Here is a 23,200-nt window from a genome sequence, read left to right on the forward strand (position 1 = left end):
TCTTTACCGAATCTCTAAGTGAGATAGTGCATATTCACTAACTATAATAAAGAAATTAGGAGTCCAGCCTCATACCTTTGTATGTATTCAGCCTATAAAGGTATTTAAAAAGCAGTGTATATTTATTCTGTATTTAAAGGTGCTTAGAGACTTGCCTTGTGTGCTAATGTGTGCTCTGTGAATAGCACCATTTAAATGCTATCCCTGTGTATGCATTAATGTGTGCATAGAAGGGAAGAAGACGAGAGGATGATAAACTGTGTTAACAACACATTGTTCAACCAAGATTTAGCTCAGGAAAGAGCAATCTAGTGCATTAATGTGAATATTCAAAGATAGATGTTTATCTTAATGGACTCAGAGGTACTTATAAACACCATAATTGCTGGAGTCATTTTAAAGGGCATTTATTCAGAGCTATTGCATTTACTGTTACTTCTTCATATTAAAAAAAATCCTCTTAAGCGTTTAAGTGAAATAGTTCTATCATGGCCAAATAACTATGGGTACCTCTTGGCCCCTGGACAACTAAGTGCTAAGACAATTTGGAATCTTAGTTTGCCACAAAAAAGGGAAGGGCTTCTTTCTTTGTGTTAGAAGATATTTTGCAAATGAGTAGTCCATTTGATATAGTCCCTATTTAAAATTATCCCTATTTTATAACTCAACAGAGGATATGAATCACTTATAATAGATAGCCCCACAAATCAGTCATTGTCTCCTCCATTGCTTCAATTCAACAAATATCAAATCATTAAATAGGTATTTATTAAGGAACTGCTGTTTGGTAATAATTTAATATCATTTTTTTTTTATCTTAATAAAGGCCAGAGCCTGAACTAATTAACCAGAAGAAGAGCCTGGACCTAACAGCTTCTTTGTTCTCTGAGTAAACTCAGACAATACCTCTTCCTATATCAACAAAGCCAGATGGGGCTGTCTTTACAACTATTAAAGATGAGACCCTTAACCAAAGACACTGCCTTGAGTAATGCAGTTTTTCTTATCTTAATATTTTTTGGACATATACTGTGTTATGGTATGTTAATAGTAAAGAAAACACAGATGTTTGGGGTCATAATTTCAATTGATACTTTGTCAACTCTCTTATTTTATTGTATTTGCCACCTATTCAATTAAGAAAACTCCTTTCTCATACCATGATTAAACATGTATGGAGATCATACATTTGAATAACACAGCCACCCTGAATTGGGATGGTTCTGGAGTATATTTAAGCCTTCTCATTATTTTTTTCAGGCAGTCAGATTTTATCTGGTTCCATACATGTATGTATTTGGCTAGCTTTAAGGGAATAAACAATATGGATTTACATATCACCTAGCCTGTTTGCCTCCCTTAGCCAAACTTTCAGGTTTACATGGTACAGAAACAAAAATTATATGGTCTCTGTCCTTGAGTAACTTGCATATTGTTGAGGGAAGCAGCATACCTTCATATGTGTTTATGTGCATTATATGTGTGTCATATATGTATTATATGTTACATTTATTGATGTGCATGTAAATATAAAGTCTTTATAAGATAAACATAAAGTGATATTTGGTGATGGAGTAACAAGTAGTGGACACTAGGCATATAGGTTGCATGATGGATAGAACACTGAGCCTTGGAATCAGGAAGACCTGAGTTCAAAACCAGGCTCAAATACTTATTAGCTATATGACCTTGGGCAAGTCATTTCATATCTCCCTGCCTCATTTTCCTTAATTAGAAAATGGGAATAATAATAGCACCTTCCTCACAACATTGCTATGAGTATCAAATGAGATGAAATTTGGAAATTGCTTAGCAATGTACCTTGCATGTAGTAAATGCTTAATAAATGCTTGTATCCACCCCTAACAAAGGGGTGGGGTTAGGGGGCCAAGAAAGGCCTTGGGTAGGAGATGGAATTTGTGTTGAACTTTGAGGGAAACTAAGAATTTGAAGATTTAAAAGGAGAGAATCCATTACAGTCATTTAGGAAAGCCCATGTAAAGGCATGGCTATGGGAGAGGGAATACCACGTAGGAGAAATAGCAAATTGACAAACTTGATGGAAACAGAGAGCATATAAAGAGAAATTATGTATAATGAGCCTAGAAAGGTATATGCCAGATTCAGATTGTGCTGGGCTTTAAATTTCTAACAGTGGATTTAACATTTTATTCTATAGCGACTGGTACTCCTTGAGGAGGGGAACTACATAGTCTGACCACTGCCTTAGGAATATCAATTTAACAATTGTGTGGAGAATGGATTGGAGAGGGAAGAGTCTTTAATCAGGGAGACTAATTAAGAGGTTTCTTCAATAATCCACATGAGAAGTTTATGAGGATAGTTGTGTTGTATTTGGAGAGAAGGGTAAAGACAGGGGCTGTGTACATGACATAGAATTAATAAGAATTGGCAATTGATTGATTGTCGATGGTAAGGAGGAATAAAGTGTCAAGAATACCACTGAAGTTGCAAACCTAGAAGATGGCAAGGATGGTGATGCTTTGCTCAGAAAAAAAAAAAGTTGGGAAGTTAGGAAATTCTGGCTGAGCGATAATGTGTCTTGTTTCACACAGGTTGAATTTTGAAACTCCTAAGGAAATCCAGCTGGAAATTTCCAATAATAGTAAAAATGATTGACAAAATTAAAATCAAGTGGGAACAGGACTAGGTACCAGTCTTTCTTGTTATTCTTTATGCACTAGAGTTGTCCCAAAGATGCCTTCAGTGAGTCTGTGAAAGATGAAGCCATCATCTCATTACTTTTATTCACTTACAAAAACTAATCATTTTTATACTTCTGCACAGTAGTTCACAGAGCACTGAAAGTAAAAAAAAAAAGCAGTATCCTGACTTATATTTCTTTGTGAACCCCTCAAAAACATTAGAATAACAAAATATCAATGATGATGAAGATGGTAGCAAAAATAACAAACCACATTTATATAAGTACAAATGTTATATAATCTCATCTCATTTGACAATGAGTAGTTGGTAATGAGGATACAGATCTTATATTAGAGATTATGAAAGGAGATAGATGTAGATTTATTATACATATATGTATATTTACATATATATGTAAATCTCTTGCACAGACATGATAATTGAACCATTGTGGACTGATGAAATCACTGATAGAGGAGAAAGGTAAGAGAGGGAGAGGGAAGGAGGGAGATAGAGAACTAGAGGACAAGAGGATCCAGGACAAAATATTAGAATTAGGTTAATAAATTTAGCTTTAGAAGAGAATTTAGAAGATATCTAATCCCATCTCCTCATTTTACATATGAGAAAACTGAGGCTTAGATAGCTTAAGTGACATTTCCACCATCACATTGGAAATAGAAAATTGAGGAGTTAGGATTTGGTATCAGGCCCCCTGACTCCAAATAGTCTGCTTTTCAATGAGTGTATGAAAAGAATAAATTAATGGAAAGTTTTTAAGTGCTTACTGTGTGCCAAGCATTTTTCTAATTATTGGGGATACAAATAGATAAAGAGAGACAGACCCTACTATCAAGGATTTCACACTCTAATTAGGACATAGGGCAGCCTTAGAAGGATCCATCTGCAGTGTATATGGAAAGACCCTGGGTGGATTGTAAGGCCCAGGGATTCTTAGCGAGAAAGAGAGAAGCATAAAATAAAGTTGGAATAGGTTAGCAAACTTAAAATAAAACACAAGGATTACAAAGATAACCAATTATAATAAAATACAGTTATCTTTTTTTGTTTAAGATGATGGACCTCAGGTTAAGAACCTCTCCCCCTAAAAGCAAGGAGAAACCTATGCTATAGTCCTCATCCAATCAATCAAACAAATTTGCAATCTGCCTTGGTCTAAGATCAAAGGATTCAAAGACAAATAAACCAGACTGTCTTCAAATAGCTTATGTTCTATCAGTCACAAAGTTTTGATGTATGGTAATGGGGCAGGGATTGCCTTCCACTTATTCAAATTCTATATGTCTTTTAAGGTCTAGTGCCACATCCTCCATGAAATCTTCCTTGTCTAACCAGACCCTTAGCAACTCCACATTCTCTAACACCTATTGTTTCGTGCCAAAGACAATAGCACTAGCTGATATTCTCATCCAATTGCTATGTAATTATTTCCATATATAACAAGTGGACTTAGTCATTCCTTGAAGTCTGAGATCATATTGTATACTTCATTTTCTCCACCTTGCCTAGCAGAGTGTTGGATGTGAGTTAGGGGCTTTCAGTAGGTATTAGGTGGATAAGAACATGATAGAGGATAGGTTAATGTCCTACCCTACCCTCCATCTCCATCACCCTCTTCCCTTTCTATATCTCTTTTAGTTTTTCTCTGACTTTTGATAAGACCAAGCAGAATGAAAAATGTGAGGTCTTCTAGAGAGGTACTAGACAAGCTTCTTCATATCATCCCTTGAAAGTAAAAGGTTACCTGCTAAAAGGAAAAGGAAAAAGTCTCTGCTGCTGCTATAAAAATAGAAGAGAGCCTTAGTGCATTCATCAGTAATGAATGCATGAAAACGGAGGCTTCTTAAATTATAAATGTGGCTTCTCTTGTTTATTGCCCAGTAATCCTGCTATATTGATTTCTGTTTATTTCCAATCACCTAGAATGAAAGACTATGTTGCTTAGAGATCTGGATCTTTAAAAGATCGTCATTAAAGCCACTCTGCTGTACTTAGTTGTTTATTTTTTGCTCAAAGTGAATCTAATCGATAAATATACAAAACAAGATACTTTTCCCTCTGCTCCTCGAAGAAGAATGGGAAAAAACAGAAAAGCTAAATAAAGATGTCCAGATGAAAAAAAAAGTACCAGCAAATGACATATTGATTTCTTATAAAGTAGCAGCATAAATTTAAAATATTCTTCTAACACAGTTTTGAAAGATGACACTCACTCAACAAAGGAGAATCCTGTTGGCTTTCCCCTCTCTAGATTAGGGGTTCTTAACCATTCTGTGTGTCATGGACCCTCTCGTCTGTCTGATAAAACATACAAACCTTTTCTCAGAATAATGCTTTTAAATGCATAAAATAAAATACATAGGATTACAAAGGTTCATGAGAATAAAGATGTATTTTTCCCAATCCAGTTTCATAGCCCTCACCCCCACCCCATCCCCAGATTAAGAATTGCTGTCCTGGGGCGGCCAGGTGGCTCAGCAAGTAAGAGCACCGCCTCCAGTGTCGGGATGACCTGGATCAAATCCAGGCTCAGATACTTATCACCACACCCAGAAATAACTGGTCATGTAACGTTGAGCAAGTTACTTAACCCTGATTGCTTACAAAAAAAAAAAAAAGAATTGCTGTCCTAGAAGGTCCATTTTAAAGAAGAGCTTATTTCTTCCAGGATCCACTTGTCCTCTTAGTTCAGAGACAGAGGTTTCCTCTTCAAAGTCCAGGTAAATATATAAAAATCCAGGACTCAAGAACCAGGATTTCCCATCTCTGGTTTTCCATTTATCTACAAAGGAATTTCAAGACAGGCTCAGTTGAAAATACATGTTTATACTACATGTATATACATATATATATATGTAAAGATAGATAAATATAGATACAGATGATATAGAACTACCATGTGGTAACACTTCATACAATGGGGGAAAGGACAAAGTTCAAAAGGAAATAAACTGATGGTGCATCATTTTTTAAAGAATTGACAATTCAGAGTTGGACAACATCTGAGACCCTCAGTGGTATAAATATTAAGAGTCCTGAATGGTATTTAATTCCTGCTCTACCACCTACCATGTAACCTTGGACAAGTTTTCTAAGCCTCAATTTACTCATCTGTTACTTGAAGATTTGCCCTTCATGTCTCTAAGGTCCCATCCTGCTCTTATCTTATTCTATCATCCACAATTGCAGAATTTAATCAGGCAACAGGACTGCTCTCCTAAAGATGAACATCAATGAAAAGGTTCTTGGGGTGGAGTTGGAGGGGGAATGGCAACATAAAATGATAATGGTATCATTTTATGTGAAAGTGTACTTAACTGGCAGAGGCTACTTCAGAGTCTCACACTTAGCTATATGTCTAGGACTGAAATCTGAGGGTCTTATCTTGATTTTGATGGAGTGGAATAATTAGACCAAGATATCAGAAGCCCTGGTATTCAGTCTTGGTTCAAACACTAGCCATGTAGCTTGAGTGAGTTTCTGTGAGCCTTAATCTCTTCTATATAAAGTGATGTCAACAACAACATATCATAGCTACTAATTTAGAGTTATTATGAGAATCAGCTAAAATACTAGATATAAAAGCACTTTGAAAATTATAATGAACTATACCCATGTTAGCTAGTGTGGTACATTGGAAGAAGTGATAGATTTGAAGACAGAGAATAGGGAATTAAAACCTTAGCTCCACCTCTTATTACCTGTATGACCTTGGAGTAAGACATTTAATTGATCTGAACCTCAGTAAACTCATGTGTAAATTAAAGAGATTGAACTACATGACCTCTGAGACTCCTTCTGCCTCTAAATCTTATGATCCTATGATTATTGTTTATTGGTCTAGGCCCACCTGCCTTGGGGCAATTGAAGTCATGGTGGACTCCTTGGTCTATTGGAAAGCATTTTGTTTATTTTGGAAGATATATTTAATATGTCAAATGTTCATATGAATAAAGACAAATTTAAAAGTTAAAAGCAATAGTTTACCTGGAGCAGCCAGATGACTAAGACATAGAATAAATGCAGGGAATTTTTATTACTCTTTCTGAAATGAAACTTGGCAAGTATTTTATGCATATCTCATTTGTTGCCAACATGAACCCTGTCAGGTAGGTGTTATATATACTGTTTTTAAAAATACATTATATTTATATCCGTTGGTTGGAATCATCTATATTTCCAATTGTACCTCCCTACCACCACCCAGAGATAACAAAGAACAAAAAAGAGGGGGAGAAATTTCAACAGTAACAAACCTGTTGAAAAAGTCCAATATTATCTGTTTTCTCCCACACCTATAGTCCCTCACCTCTGCAAATAAATAAGGAAAGGTTTTGGTCATATCTTTTCTTGAGGGCTAAAATTGGTCACTATAAGTTCATAATTTTTCATAACATTTCATAAAGTTTAAGTATTTCGTTTTTCTTTGTAATTATTGTGTGTATCATTTTTCTGATTCTCCTTACTTTACTCTCTATCCATTTATATATATATATTTTTTCATTTTTAACAGCATTGTAACATTGCATTTTACTTATGTACCATGACTTGTTTAGGTTCCCCAGTCAAAAAATATATACTTTGATTCCAGTTCTTTACTACTACAAAAAGTGCTGTTAAGAATATTTTAGTATACGTGGGTCCCTTCTTTTTTTTTATCATTGGCCTCCTTGAAGCACATGCCTATCATTAAAGTCCTATGGTCAGATGGATATTCACTTTTTAAAAATAGTTCCAAAATCCTTTCCAGAATGGTTGTACCAATGATCAGCTCCACTCAAAGGGCATTCATGTGTCTGTCTTTTTCTACAATGCCTCTTGACTATTCTTTTTTTCTTTGCCTCATCCAAGTGTAAATTGAAACCTCAGAATTTTGTTTTCATTTGTTAAATATACTATTATTCCCATAAGGAAATTGAGGTTCAGAGAGACTAAGTGATTTGTTCTGTTACGTAAATATGAACGATGGAATTGGAAAACAGGTTTTTCCCAATTCCATTTCCAATGTTCTTGCCACTTCATTACATGTAGGACAGACTTTGTCATACATACCTACAGACTCCAATGCCTGTGATTCAGCAAGTGAAACTTGCTAATTTCCCTGCCTTATATCAGTAGGAAGAAGTAAAGATGTCTTTTTTCCCCTTCCAATGCAAAGAATCTATTTTTTAATTCATTCTTTTTTTTTCAAAATTAGCATTTAACCTGAACCACTCTCCCTTTTAAAAAAGACAAGTGATTTTTGTTGTACATTAGAAAAAAATATCTAAAGAGAGAATCGAATTCCCTCCGTTGGGGACTGAGGTCATATCTTTGGAGTTTCCCTTGAATTGTTGGGGGATTTTATGTCCTTTTTTTTATAGCTAAACTCTAAACCCAGGAAATATTTGTTGTTGAAACCAAAAGAGTTTACAGTAAAGACTGTGCCAAACTCTTCACATTAGCAGTCCTACTGGGTCTTGCTCTAATGAAAAAGAGAGTTAGGAAGCAAGACCTTGCTTGTGCATATATATAATCAATAAAGGACCAATCTAGATTGTTTGAGATGGTGTGTTGTTGGGTGGGTGTTGGGGAAAAAAATTTTTTTGGGCCTCCTAAATAATATGTAATTTCTCCAGGCCAAGAAATAAATTGAAAGGATTTAGAGGGATTTGCTTATCAGTGAAACACCACGTAGCATTACATTCCTCCTGCTTTTGGAAAGGTACATTGAAGTTTGGTTAATCTGTCTTGGTTCAATACTCCTCTTCCCTCTGTCAGGCTGCCTTGAACAACAGACAGATTAATCCCCTTTCCACCCACTCCTCTCCCTCCTTCCTGAGCCATACCTCCCATTCATAGCAAATGGAAGCAAAAGGCTTAAAACTAGAAGGAAAGGAGGGACAAAAAAAGAAAAAGCCCAGTCACCACATATGTTTGCATTATCCTAGAAGACTTGAAGAATCAAAAATTAAAGACCCCAGTCTTTGGCACTGCATAGCTATGCTGAGATTCTTTTACTTCCGATGTTAATGAATTCCTGAATATGAAAACATAACTTGACAGTGTCTCAGTCTTTGATGCAATGGAACAAGTTCAGTAAGTGAAATCAACGGGCCAGGGTTCAAGTCCCAATTCTGCCATTTATTACCTGGATGACCTTTGGCAAATGACTTAACTGTTCTGGTCCTCACTTGGCTCATCTATAAAATGAGAGTATAAAAAGAAATAACCTCAAAAGTCTCATCTAGCTTTAAATATCCTAAAAACTTTGGAGTTTCCCAAAGTTTAATTTCATAGCTTTTCCCTTGAAATCCTCTTCTAATAGTTCATCATGGTATAGAGGTGATCCTTGAAGAATATTACAGTTTCTATAATATATTAACACAGAGGGAAGGGCTTCAAGTAGGGGCCTGGTTGCAGCTTAAATGTCTGTCCTCTGAGGACTGGTCTAGCTTAGTTTTAGAGAAGCGAAATCATCAGAGAATTAGTCACTAGGTAATATTTTCACCTATAGCAACTCAAAATAATGTCTACTAAGGCAAGGATAATTTTTCATCTGTCCCATTGGAAGGAGTGTCTCTGTCAGTGAATTCCTAGATCCCATGGAGTTCTGAAGAATTTTGCTAGAAAAGAGTCTTTGAAACTATAATGCCTTTGATACTTGCCCAGTTTCATGGGACTGGAAGGAGGAGGGCAGGAATCTGTGAATCATATACAAACATACACACACAGGAATACATTTCCACATATGTATATTGACTTTCCTTTCTTCTTATTTAATCTTTCAGCATCAGTGGTAATGACTGAATGATTGATAGTGTTCCAATTGGTAGTCCATTCTTTTTAATCCCACTTAATTATATAATTCAGTGGCTAATCAGTTTGTTCTGCTTTGGTCTTGCTTGTCTCTCACAACCAAAACACATGTTTTCTATTAAATCTGGTTTGTTCCACCATCTGTGTGCATGTCCATTTTGGACTTTGGATCAGTCTCCATTCAGAATTGATACAGTGCAGAATCTTAAATTTGCAAGAAAACCTAGGATTCATGCATTTACAGCAACTTCTCTTAAGTACCATAAAGAATACTTTCCTGATGGTTTGAATAAGCTAAATGCTCCATATGTTGTATTTTTCAAATTATTGTCTTTGTCATAATAGAACAAAGCACGGTGAAGAAAAGGCCTGGAATTTGAAGTTAAAGGAGCCAGGGTTGAATCTTGGTTTTTCCCTTTACTCTCCATGAAAACTTGAGTAAGATACTAAGCTTCAGATTCTTCTTTGTAAAACTCTAAGACTTTTTGCTAGCGCCAAATTCTTGCCTGAGAAATCCTAAGATTTCTAGTATTTATCCATTTTTATAGCCAGAGTTGTCTTTCTTAAGGAAACTTTGACACAAGCAAATGAGGACAATTAGCAAGATTCTACTAGTGGAATCCATCTCTGACCAAGTTGTGTGTACAAACATATGTACTGCCTCTCACATGATATAGGTGAGCAGAAACTAAAATTTTTTTCTTGCTTCTTCCCTGCCATATTCTTTAATAACAGAGACTAATTTCTTCCACATTGCAGGAGACAAGTGGATAACATTATTGCCACTATGGGAGCGAGACTCTTGTCCTGAGAAAGAAATTAAGTAGATGGTTAGGGTTAAGGCTCACAACCTCATCATATGAGAGGTAGATTTCTGCTCAGGGGATTTCTGCATCAAGAAGGGTGGATTTAGAGTCAGAGAAGCCAGGTTCAGACCCAAGTCCTGCACTCAATCTTTCTGTCATCTCGAACAAGTTACTATATTTCTCTGGCCTTCAGTTTCCTCCTCTAATAAAATGATAACTTTGTAAAATGCAGGCACTATGCTAAATGCTTTACAAGTATTATCTTATTTTATCCTCACAGCAACCCTTTGTCACAGGTAATATTATTATCCACATTTTACAGAGGAAATTGAAGTAAGCAGGGGTTAAGAGACTCACCCAGGGTCATACAAAGTATCTGAAGCTGAATTTGAATTTGGTCTTCCTACCTCTATCCACTGTATCAACTTACTACCTAAAGTTGAGGGGCCTAGATGACTTTCTATGGTCTTCTTCCCCTCTAAATCTGCAATTGTATGTTACCATTTCCCCCAAGTTGACTGTACTGGGCTGGAGCAGTAGGGACAAAATAAAGACATGTTACCCACCATAAGCTCCTCATCTCTAGTATGGCCAGAAATGACAATGTAAGAATCCAATTTCTTGAGGTATATTAGTAGTGGCCATCGCTAGAACATGAAAGTACAGCAAATTGGAAAAGACAATCTTAATAGATAAATTTAAAATGAGGCAGTTGAACTTTCTAAACTTCAGTAAAGGTTATGAGTGTATCTGGAATCAGTGGGTTCTTATTTTATACAAAGTGTTTCAGACATTCTTCATTTAAATAGATAATAAACATTCATAATGGAATTAAATATGACCCTCCCCTCCTATGAGATATCTAAAGCTCTGTCTCCATCTCAGAATCAAAGTACAGAAGGGAATGAGCAAAACACCAAGCATTTGAGAGAATTTAATTCTTTTTAGCATGAAGCAGCTGCAGAGATGTATGGCTGTTTTCAGTGGGGCTCTCGAATATTTATGGGCCTTTCTCTTTTCCTTTCTTGCTCAAAGAAAGGAGATCATCATTCTTGGGCGTGTTATTTATAATTTCATAAAGCTGTTCCATGGCAGGACTTATTTCATCCTGCGCTTAATCTCAATCAAATAACTGTACTCCAAAGAAGCTGGGAAGGGGAGAAAAAAAATGATTGCCCCGTTGGGTTTTCACAAGCCTATGTTCTATGTGAAAATGAAGGGCTAAAGGTGGGAATGTGGAGGCATAAATTGGAATATGGGGCTATAGAAATGGGGAAATCATCATGATTAGGTCTGGGTATGGCAGCAAACTTTCCCTCTCAATTTTATGTGATGGATAGTAATAAAGAGACGTGTAGAACCATCACTGAGCTGAGATTGAGGAGCCCTTTGCAGTAAATAATTAGAACCAGGTGATTATAGAAACAATAACTCATTGGAAGAAAATGGGGAGTCAGATCTATGAAACTAAGGGAATTGAAAGGTAAATATGCCTATAAATCTACTTGGGTGGACAGAGAGTTTGGGGCTTTCTTCTATCCCAGTTTTATTCAAAGGTAATTTCAATAAACACTGGAGGGAAAAAAAGAATATAAATGCAATAAAAAATCTTTCAGGAAAGGAATAAAGAGAGTTTCTGCCAGAGAGATATTTTATTGAAAGTTATTTTAATACCTATCTTTAGTTTTACGACTTCTAATACAGAGCCAAGTAATTTCAACATGTGGGTTAAAAAAATATGAAATACATATTTTAAAATAGGGCAGTGTGAATTATTATTTTTAATATAAGGCTTAGCTAATACAGTAGGGCAGGAGAATATTTTCTTCTTCCACTAAAGATAAGGGAAGGTCTTACCATGGTACTAATGGGAAATAGTATACTCATACTCAAGCTTCCTGCTCTTCATGCAGTCTCTTCAAAGGGAGTTTTACATTTGATATCAATGATCTGTGCCTCTCAAAGTTCTTCCTCATCTGGTGCCAACCTGTCTTTTCAGACTAATTCCATATCACCTGTCTTACACCTTCTATAATACAGCCAAACTGACTCCTGCTCTTCCCCATACACGACCCTCCATTCTTTGACTTTGTACAAGCTGTCCCCTCTAGTCTAAAATGTTCTTATTTCTCACCTCCTAGGTCTTTCAAGTCCTCACTCATTTAGCTCAAGTGCTTCCTCCTACAGAAAGCCTATCCTGATGCCCCTAATTGCACATATACTCACTTACCCCCAAAATACTTCACACATCCCATATCTGTTTCTATTTTTCATATCAATGTACAGTATGCACCCCACCTGAATCCCTTGGTGGGGAAAAATGATAATCTCATTTTTTTCCTCTTTCTATCCCAGGGCACTTAGCACAATGGTGCCATGATTGAATTCAATTGGATTGTTAAGCCTAGGCTAAGAAAATGGAAAAGTGCTTAAAAGAATAAAAATTAAATTCTTACCTTTTCTATTCAGATCTCTAGAGTAATATGATGATGATGATAGCTGATACTTATTTAATAATTTTTCATTTGCAAAGAACTTCTAGATAAGCTCTAAGGCCCCTTCCAGCTCTTAATTCTATGAGATTCTGTTAATTCCTCACAACTTTATGAAGCAGGTGGTATTTGTTTTACTGATGAGGAAACTGAGGCTCAGAGAGGTTAAAATTACTTGCTTGCAATCAAATAGAAAATGGCAGAGTCTGGATTCAAACCTAAACGTTCTGACTTCACATCTAATGCTCTTTCTGCTACACCATTAAAATACTTGGGGTCATTAATGTATAACGCAAACTATATCAATGATTCTAGTTTTGGGAACTAAAAAGTGACTCTGGAAGGATGCTCAGCAACCTTTATAAGAGGTCTTGGTTGTGGAATAAGGTTTTCTCTTTTACATAAAACACAGGTTTAGATTTTCATGGGGTAGTAGTGGTACTTCATTCATCCATTTGTTCATTTCTTTACTATTACAAATTGAAGATCAGGAAGAATGACATAGCACACTACTCTGCTAATCCATTTTGTCCACTCTGCATGTGATGGTGCCAAAGAGTATTAAAACCATACCCATCATACTGCTTACCTCCATGGACTTATAGCCTCTAACATGTCACAATGCCAAATGAAATCTTAACTTTTGTATGCTTTGAGTCCCGAAGAACAACAAACACCCCTGAAAGATACTTCATTTACTACAAGCAGTTTTGCTTGGTTTCACTCCACCATCATCTTCATCATGCCCTACCTAGGATAAGTTCATCAATAGAAAACTCATCATCTTGGAGATTGCTTTAACTTTACTACTCACCCTCATCAATACCCACAGTTGCTGCTGCTCCTTTGGTTGGTGGTGCTGGGGGAAGAGCAAAATATTCCTCCCATAGCCTCCCTTTTTAGAGAGCTTAAAGTCTTAGTCATCTCGTCATTTGCCACTAGGTTCTCTGCTTGGTTTCACCATACCATCATCTTCATCATGTCCCCAGGCTAGAACACTTTTTCAGTTTCCTTTTGTGTATTGTCTTTCACCACTAGATTGTAAGTTGCTTGAGGGCAAGGGCTTTCTTTTTCTCCTATGTATCCCCAGCACTTAGCACTTCTACTGGCTCATAGTAGGTGTTTAATGACTCTAACAGTGAAATGGGAGACCATGCTTTGCTTAAACATCCTTAATAATTCAGCACTCCTTTAGCATGTGTTCCTTATGAAAAGAAGGCACAAATTCTCTTGGAAATGAATGCATGCTACCCAGCTCCTGACAGAGAGGTGATGGACTCAGGATGTAGAATGAGACATATTTTTTGGAGATATGGCCAATGCAAGAATTTGTTTTGCTTGATGAGGTGTGTTTACTACAATGTTTTGTTTTCATTTTTCCCTCTTAATGGGAGGAAGAAGGTGGGCAAAGGAGAAAAATTGATTTTTGTTCATTGCAAAATAAAGTTAAATTTAAATAAATGTATGTGTGTATCTTCCCCTTTTTACTTCCAATACACAAATGATGTGGATCCAAATGGTTCCCTATGGGTTAAGCAGAATATTGAGGGTTGCTTTTCCAGTACTTTGTGAAGTCCCATAGCTTATTCTGCAATGTGAGGGCATCCTAATATCCTTTCCCCCTTTTCTTGAAATACCATAAAACTTCTCTTCAACATGCACCAAAAGAATTGCTTTTGTCTCCCTTATGCTGTGCTCCCCCTGTCTTTTAATCTTTTACTTGTGTCCCCCTGCCCTGTCCTTAAATCTCTAAACCCTAAAGAATTCTTTTTGTCCCCCTCATCCTTTCCTGTCTTTAATATTTAACCTCCATAAAAATCTCTAAAACTACATCATCATTCTGAAACTTCTATATATGCATAACTCCACAAATATCAGGGTCTCACTTGGCTTCCTTGCTAAGGAGGCCTGTGTTTGCTTACACAATAAAGTAAGCTCCCAATGGCTACAGAGGAGGTCTAAGTGAATTCTTTTATGCTCCCAACTCTGACCTCAACACACGCACCATTTCATTAGTGTAGAAAATTCCATTGTTGAAACTCCTTTCATCAAATCAGTTTAACAACCAGTCTGTAGCTCACAGTCTATGGGGGAGTTAAGTGATTTTTCCATGCTCACAAAAGTAGTATGTGTCTCTAAATATGCATCACATATTAGACAGACTTAAAAGCAAAAATAGAATTGTTCTCAACTCCACAATGCAGAATGTTTGATTCAGAAAAGCTCAGAGACTTGACCATGGTATTTTGGAGTTGGAAGGAACCTTCAGCAGTCGTCAGACATGTCTATCCAGCTTTTACTGAATGATTTCTAGGACATCAGATATGTGCCTATTCAACTTTTACTGAAAGATTTCTGGGAAAGGAGTTGGGGGTAGGGGGACTGTTAGGTTTTCTTTCCATTTGAGAAAAGATAATGATGGAGGAAAACATTGTTCTTCTTATTCTAGGATGACTCTACTGACAGTACACAATGGAGTGTGTAGATACAGTCTAGATAATTCTAGGCAATTTAAGCATCTTTTTCTTTTGCATGAGTATCTAGTTCCCTCTCCGTTGAAGAAGATTTTGAGAAAAATTATGGAAAAGAGGGAGATAATAGGAAAACATGGGACAGAGGCACTGCATTTGCCTGCATGATTGAGTTCCATAGCTCTTTTCACCCTTTTAATACATTTTTTTTGTCCATGTGAACATTGCCAACTGTTTGCATTGGATACTAAAGAGTAAAACAGAAGGGTGCCCTCTCAGCAAAGGCCCCCAGACCAGGACATCTGCTGATTTCTGAGAAATGACAGTGACAGCCGTGAAAGAGAAAACAGCTGTTGCAAGAAAGCCCCAGGTTCTCTGAAAATAAACTGGAATAAACTAGACATTTAAATCTTTAAACCCTAAAGAATTCTTTGACATTGTCTTTAGATTTCATTCAGCACTCATAGGGCCCCAAAACCTTTCTTTGATTTTTTTTTAATAGAGTGACAAGAATTGACAAAGAAAATGAAATCACTAAATGTTTTGAAATTAGTTTGAGGGTTCAACTCTTGTCAGTGTCATCATCATCATCATCATCATTATTACATTCTTATTCCAAATTAATATTTACAATATACTTTGAATGGATGACTGGATTAATTAACTTTGAAGCATTTATTAAGTGCTTACTATTGGGTCAGTATGAGAATACAAATACAAAAGGCCACCCTGGTCTTCAAGATGAGTATAATCTAATGGGTGTAAACAATATTCATAGTAGGAATGGGAATCAGGGAGAGGCAATTTGGTCCAGAAATTTCAGGGATAATGACTGAAGTCACAGGCTATTTTATATAGATATTCATTTGGGCGTCGCAACAGTCTGGCAAGTTAAAGGCTGCTGTTATTCCCTCTATTTACAGATAAGGAGTCTTAGGTGCTTAGATTTAATGACTTCCCTAGGTGTAAGATCCTTGAAGACAGAGCTGTTTCATTTTTTGTTTAATATTCCTTCAGAGACACAGTGCCTACCACATTGCAGATGATTAATTAAATATATATTGATTAAGTGTTGATTTGTTTATCAAAGAACTAGTAAGGGCTGTAAGCAGTACTATCTCTGCTACACCATGCTCATAATGTAAACCCTTAAACTATAACTTACAGAAGACTGGCTAGTTTAGTACTTAATTATTTCACTCTGAGGGTCCAAATGTGTGACTTAGAAACCAATGTTTGTTCCAGGATGTAGAATGACTTATAACTCTGGAAAGGTATTTGACAGAGTATGCAGTGCTGAGATCTCTTTGAGAGGAGATAGTGCATTGACTAATATCCCATTATCTAATGAAGTTGACCTCATTTTTCTGCTGTGGGTACAAAAATTAAGGTGTAACATCTGATGTCATAATCAAATACCAGCTCTTATCAACAGATTCTATTATCATATCTCCTTCATTTCCCCTGGTAGTTGCAATTAGAAATGGTATTTGTGACACTTCATGGTAGCTACAGTGGCAGATGAATGAACTGGCAAAAAGTTTTAGGGCAAAAAGCAAGACAGGAGAGAATGCAAGGAACATATTGTATGTTTTAACAGAGAGACACCAGTGCATTCTCTAATATTAGGATAGGACTTGTAAGTAGATGGATTTGATACAATAGGTATCAATCTACCTAAATTGATATGTTTTGAGGGATGTCATAATGATATTGTTTTACCCAAGCATCTTCCTGACTAACCTGCTATGATCTTTCTGGTTTCTTTATGACATTCATTTTAATTAAGGCATTATCTAGAGAAAGTCAATGTTTAAAATGCATGAAACTCTCCAGAAGGTTCCCACACTAATTTGTGTCCATTTATCAGGCTAGTCAACCAGACTAGTAACTTGTACTTTTGGCATATGAAGCAAGTAAGCAGTATTTCACATGCAGTCTTATAAACTGTAGTAGATGGAGAGTTTGTAATGCCACAAGACTGGGGAGCCTGTCTCTTTAGGAGGAGTAAGGTAAGCTGGAAGCTCATCTGGTTTAATTTTTGCTCCTCTAAATTGTAGTTTCCTAGAGCATATCCCCAGTCACTCCTATCATAGATTACTAGGATAATAATCCTGTCACTTAATATTGAGCAAGGTCATAAGAAAATGAGACAGAGAATTTGTATTTTCTTTATAAGAACTGAAGTCAAGAAAAGTCTAGGATGTGAGGAGCTGTAATGTAGGAGAAGACTGAGTTGGGTACCTAGAAATTGGAAGGAAGTGATATTTATAAAAGGACAATGATATCAAAAGCAGGCTTTGCCTTCCTTTTTATTTTAAAATTAAATATTTCCCAATTACATTTAAATTAAAAATTTTTGAATTCCAAATTCTCTCCCTCCCTCCTACTTCTCCACCCTTTGAGAAAGCAAGCAATATGATATCAATTATACACACGAAGTCACACAAAATATTTCCATATTAGCCATATTGCAAAAGGAAACACACACACACACACAAAGAAAAAATAGTTTAAAAAGTGTACTTCCATCTACACTCAGACTTCATCAGCTTTCTCTCTGGAGGGAGACAGAATTTTTCATCATGAATCCTTTGAAATTGTCTTGATCAGAATAGCTGTCTTATTGTTCTTACTGTGTACAAACTTCCTCTTGATTCTGCTCACTTCACTTTGCATCAGTTCATTTATGATTTCCCAGGGTTTTTTTCTGAAACCATCCCACTTATCATTTCTTATAGCATAATAGTATTCCATCACAAGCTTATACCTCAGTTCATTCAGCCATACCCCAGTTAATGGGCATTCCCTAATTTCTAAATCTTTGGCACAACAAAAAGGGCTACTATAAATATTTTCATACAAATATGTCCTTTTCCCTTTTCCACACTCTGCATTCTTAAAAATTTCCCAGGGACCCAAACTTATGGGATAGTTATTATTAGCCTTTTAAAGTCACATATCAAATGTATCCTTGTGGACAATATGAAAAGATGTGTTCTGAATGATAGTGGAGTTGGACAAATATACAATATTTTGAATGACAAGACCAAAGGATACATTGTTAGTGGCTTAATTTCTAGATGGAGAAAAGTTTCTAGAGGACTAAGCCATTCTTCAGCATTTCTCCTATTTCATTTGACCTTTTTATGCCAATCAATGATTTAGATGTATGGCATGTTTGCTGCAGATGAGAGAGCTAACAAATTGTATGATAGTCACAATTTAAAGATTTCTTAACAGACTAGAATTATGGGCAGACTCCAACAAAATAAAATTTTATTGCTATAAGGGGAAAGCCCTATCCTTGAGTTTAAAAAAACAACTTTACAAGTCAAAAATAGGGAAGGTTTAACTGTTAAAAAAAAACAAAAACAAAACTTGGTATCTCACTGGACTGGATGCTTAATATGAATCAATGGAACAATATAACAGTCAAAAAATTAATGCAATCTTGAACTTTGATCTTTATTATAAGAAGTATAGTCCTGATTAGAACAAGTCTAAGATATCATGTTCAGTTTTTGGCATCACATTTTAGGAAGGACACAAACAAGCTGGTGAACATTCAAAGATGGGTGATTTGGATGATGAGGGTTCTCAAAACCATGTTATTTGAGGATCTTTTGAAGGAACTTCGGATGTTCAGTTTGGAAAAAGAAATCATTACAGGGAAGAAGATAGCTCTCTCTAAGAATTTGAAAGGAAGAGCCATCATGACAGAATATGGCAGAAATAAGTGTCATGGGTAAAGTGACAAAGAAGTCAATTTAAGTTTTATATAAGAACATATTCCCAAGGATTAGAGAGATATCTACTTCAGGAAGCAGTGGAGTCCACTAAGTCTCTTCCAGCAAAATTAAGGGACTTGTAGAGAAGATTCTTATCCAAGTACAGGTTGGACTAGAGAGAAGGAACTTTGAAGATTCAAATATGGAATTCTTTGATTCTGTAGTTCTGCATAGTAAGTCTTTGTGTATGTGGTGGTGGTGGTGGTGGTGGTGGTGGTGGTGGTGGTGGTGGTAGGGATACCAATGTAAGTGAAAGGATCAGTCTGTGAACCAGTCTTTTCTTCTCTCTAAAAATGCTTAATGAGTTAACAACTAAATGGGAGTCTTTACTCTAAAAATTTTGCAAACAAGCAGACCCTCATGCTTTAATCATCTTTCTGGCTCAGAGCTAGAGATCCTTGGGAAACTGTTGGACAAATTATTCCTCATGGATTCATATAGGACAAGCCAAGGCAACAAGTGGGATATTTATGGGCTCAGTTTACTCTTAAAACTTGTAATCACTTCTCAGTTTCTTACATATATGTATATGTACATATACATATGTTTATACATACATACATACGTGTGTGTTTTCGTTGATAATTCAAGCATCTGATATTTGGCCAATGTAGGTACGCGATCCACTAGAGATCATAATCAAACCCATGACTTCTCTGCTGTTTTTCTTATGCTATGAACAAAGGAAAAAACCTCATTACCCTGTGACTTACCTGAAGATGAATGTCAACAAACTAATCTAGACTGCTCATTTTACAGATGAAAAAACGGAAGCAAACAAAATTAGGTGATTTGCTCAGGCCATACAGCTAGGAAGCATCTGGGGCCAGATATGAACTCAGGAAGACGAGTCTTTCTGATTTCAGGCCCAAAGCTCTATCCATTGTACTACTTAGCTGTCCCAAGAATGGTGGTACAATAAAGATATGTGGTATGTGGGAAAGAGTACAGAGAACTTGAGCTCAATTCCTTCCTCTGACACATTTACCTGAGGCCTAGATCAAGTCACTTGTCCTCCCTGGTTTTTAGTTTCCTCATCTGTATAGGAAGTAGGACTAAATGACCCCTCAATTTCCATCTTACTCTAGATGTACAATCCTATGGTCTCACAACAGTAACTATTTTGTTTTTATTTTATACTCTTTGTATTTAATATTTTGTGTATATGCTGTATCCCCACCATGCTCTCCACCCCAAGTAGAATATCAATTCCTCAAGGGAAGGGATGGTTTTGTTTCTGTGCCCCGTCCCTCCCTCTCTCCCATCCTAGTACAATGCCTTACAATCAGTTGTTGCTTAATGCATGCTGAATTGAAGTTTTGGGGGAAAATGATAAGTTCTATTGGGCCCTGTTGAGTTTGAGTTGTCTAAAGGATACCTAAATCTAAAGACAGATATTGAGATTTCTTTCTTTGTTTATGCATTAGCTGTTATTTTGCTGTTCTGATTTAATCCTTTTCACCATTGAAATCACTGGTTAGGGGACATTCATTCAGTCACTAAGTATTGATTAAGGTCTTACTATGTACCAGACACTCTACTAAATGCTGCTGATATAAAGAAAAACCCAGATGTGATTCCTGCCTCAAAGAGCTCACATTCTGACAGGATAGATAAGACTGTCCTTTTAAAGACAAAGAACAGCTAGTATAGTGTAAACATGAATAACATTTCTCCACCCCAAAATATCGCCCTAGGATACACATTGTCGCCAGCTCTAGTGACTGAGAAACAAACCTGAGTGCCTGATTAAATGAAACACTTTTGAAAAATGTTGTTTCTGTTAGCCTCAAGGAGGAGCAAGGCTTGAAAGCCTCTCTCTGCCAGATGTGAAGTGAGCTAGTACTGTGGTTTTAAGCATTCCCCCTTCCCTATGAGGTAAATGGAGTTAGGGATCAATTGTTTTACCACTGTTCTATGTTGCTCCTGACCATCATACTTCTAACAAGTGCACCTGGAGTAGGTGGAAATATCAAACATACTGAAATCATGTAAGCGAGTTATTTTCCACTTGAAATATGGACCCATGATTTTTGGCTGCTGGAAGTGGTTAAATCAGCAGGTCAATTAACATATTGGTTACCTCAATAGTGCATTGGAAGAATAGGGCATGGAGTAGGATATGGGGACAAGTGCTACCCCATGACATACAGAACAGGGCTCCTGCCAGCTACGGCAAGAGAGCTTCTTGATATGTTCTCCACATTCTTAGCACCTTGGCGCAAACGGTGGCATTTTGCAGCAGGCTGGAGGGTTGGGGAAGGGGATCCAGCTGAAAATGCCAAGGAAAAATAGCTTTGTGTTCTCTTCAGGAAAAGTCTAACCTGTGTCTAGGGACTGTCACAGAATTTCCCTATTGGTCCACCTTCCTCATTCAGCTAATTGCAGCAATTACATGAAGGAGTTGTTTCTGGAGAGGCCATTATGCTTTCTCCTAACAGACTGGGATAGACACTGTTCATTAATTATGCCGGCACACTCACTCAGACACAACACACACACATACACTCACCCACAAATTAACTGCCCTGGATGATGCCTAACTTTCACTGAAACACAGAGGAGGATTCCAGTTTTGAATTGGATTTAACTCGCACATAGTTCATTCTTCAGAAATCGTGATCTCTGGTTCTCGATGACTGGAATTCCCAAATTCGTCAATGAACTCATAGCTAGTTCCTCACTTAATCTTTCTGTTTTCCTCTCCTTCCTACATTCTTCACATAGCACTCTGTGTCTCTCATAAGTGTGGTATATCTCATATTTTATTATAGTTGTTTACTTACATATTATGTTCCTCACTGGATTATATACCCCAGGAGGAGGAAGAACTTGTGTTATTTCCACTCTCTCTACCACAATGACCAAAAGTGTTTGATGCTAATTCAGTTAGTCAAGCAACAAATATTTTTTAAGTAGCTATTATATGCTAACCTCAGGGTAATATAAAGAAAAAATAGCTTGTTCCCTCAAGAAACTTTCCATTAGTGTAGACAATATAAGTATGTATGTTCATATATTTATGTATATACATATATGTGTAAAATAAATTTAAAAGCACACTTTTTCATTAGGGAGGGAGGAATTAGAAAATGGGGGGGATCGGGAAAGGACTCGTAAGAGGTGATACTTGAGCTGAACTTTGAAGGAAACTAGGGATTCTAAGAGGTAGAAATAAGACAGGGATACATTTCAGGAATAAATTATATACAACCTGTTCAAAGGCAAGAAGGTGGGAGATGGAATGTTATATGGAAATAACAGCAAGAAGACCAGTTTGGCTAGACTATAGAATATGTGAAAGGATTTAATATAACTCTGGAAATGTAGGTTGCAGCTGGATCATGAATTCAATTTAATTCAACAAAAACTGGGGCAGCTAGGTAGTGCTGTAAATAGAGCACTGGCCCTGGAGTCAGGAGGACCTGAGTTCAAATGTGGCCTCAGACACTTAAAACACACACACACACACACACACACACACACACACACACACAAAACTAGCTGTATGACCTTGGGCAAGTCACTTAACCCCAAGTGCCCTCCAAAAAGCAAACAAAAACCAATATTTATCAAAGATAGGATAGAGGTTAAAGTCAGGTTGCAATGAGAGTTATGTCCTGTCAACATAGGGGTTGTGTGGCTCAAATGAGTTAATGAATATAAAGCACGTTGCAAACTTTAAAGCACTCTATAAATGCCAATTATTTTGGTAATTATTAGCCTACAGTCATCGACTCTCCAGTCTGGTGATGACAATTCTCTGAGCCTGCTGCTTTAGTTCTGTTAATCTCAAACAATAAAAATATAGGGCAATACAAGAGTATTCTGGCAAATGTTTAACAATTGGACTGGAGGAGGGGGGGAGTATACATATATACTTTTCAGTTTAATCTGGATTATTAACACCTTTTAAATTCTAAAATTCAACAAAATAATATATTAATCCCTGATTTGTAGTGATTGCTGATTTCTGAAATGTAAATGCCCACACTAAAAATTAACAACGTTCACAAGTTAGAATTGGCTCCATCATACCTGCCAGGATGGAATATGATCCCAGACTTTATGCTTTTTCAGGACCACCTATTAAGACACAGGATATATATATATATATATATATATATATATATATATATATATATATATATATA

General features: G+C 36.5%; 1 protein-coding gene across 3 annotated transcripts in view; it reads left to right on the forward strand.

Annotated features, from left to right (window-relative positions):
• The window catches only part of NRXN3 (neurexin 3), a 2,132,730-nt gene that overhangs the window by 2,046,474 nt on the left and 63,056 nt on the right, over window positions 1-23,200 (forward strand). The window lies entirely within an intron of this gene.

This window comes from Petaurus breviceps, unplaced genomic scaffold, assembly GCF_028583685.1.
Source record: "Petaurus breviceps papuanus isolate PSGF00001 unplaced genomic scaffold, PetGlider_PUasm1.0 189, whole genome shotgun sequence".
Lineage (NCBI taxonomy): Eukaryota > Metazoa > Chordata > Mammalia > Diprotodontia > Petauridae > Petaurus > Petaurus breviceps.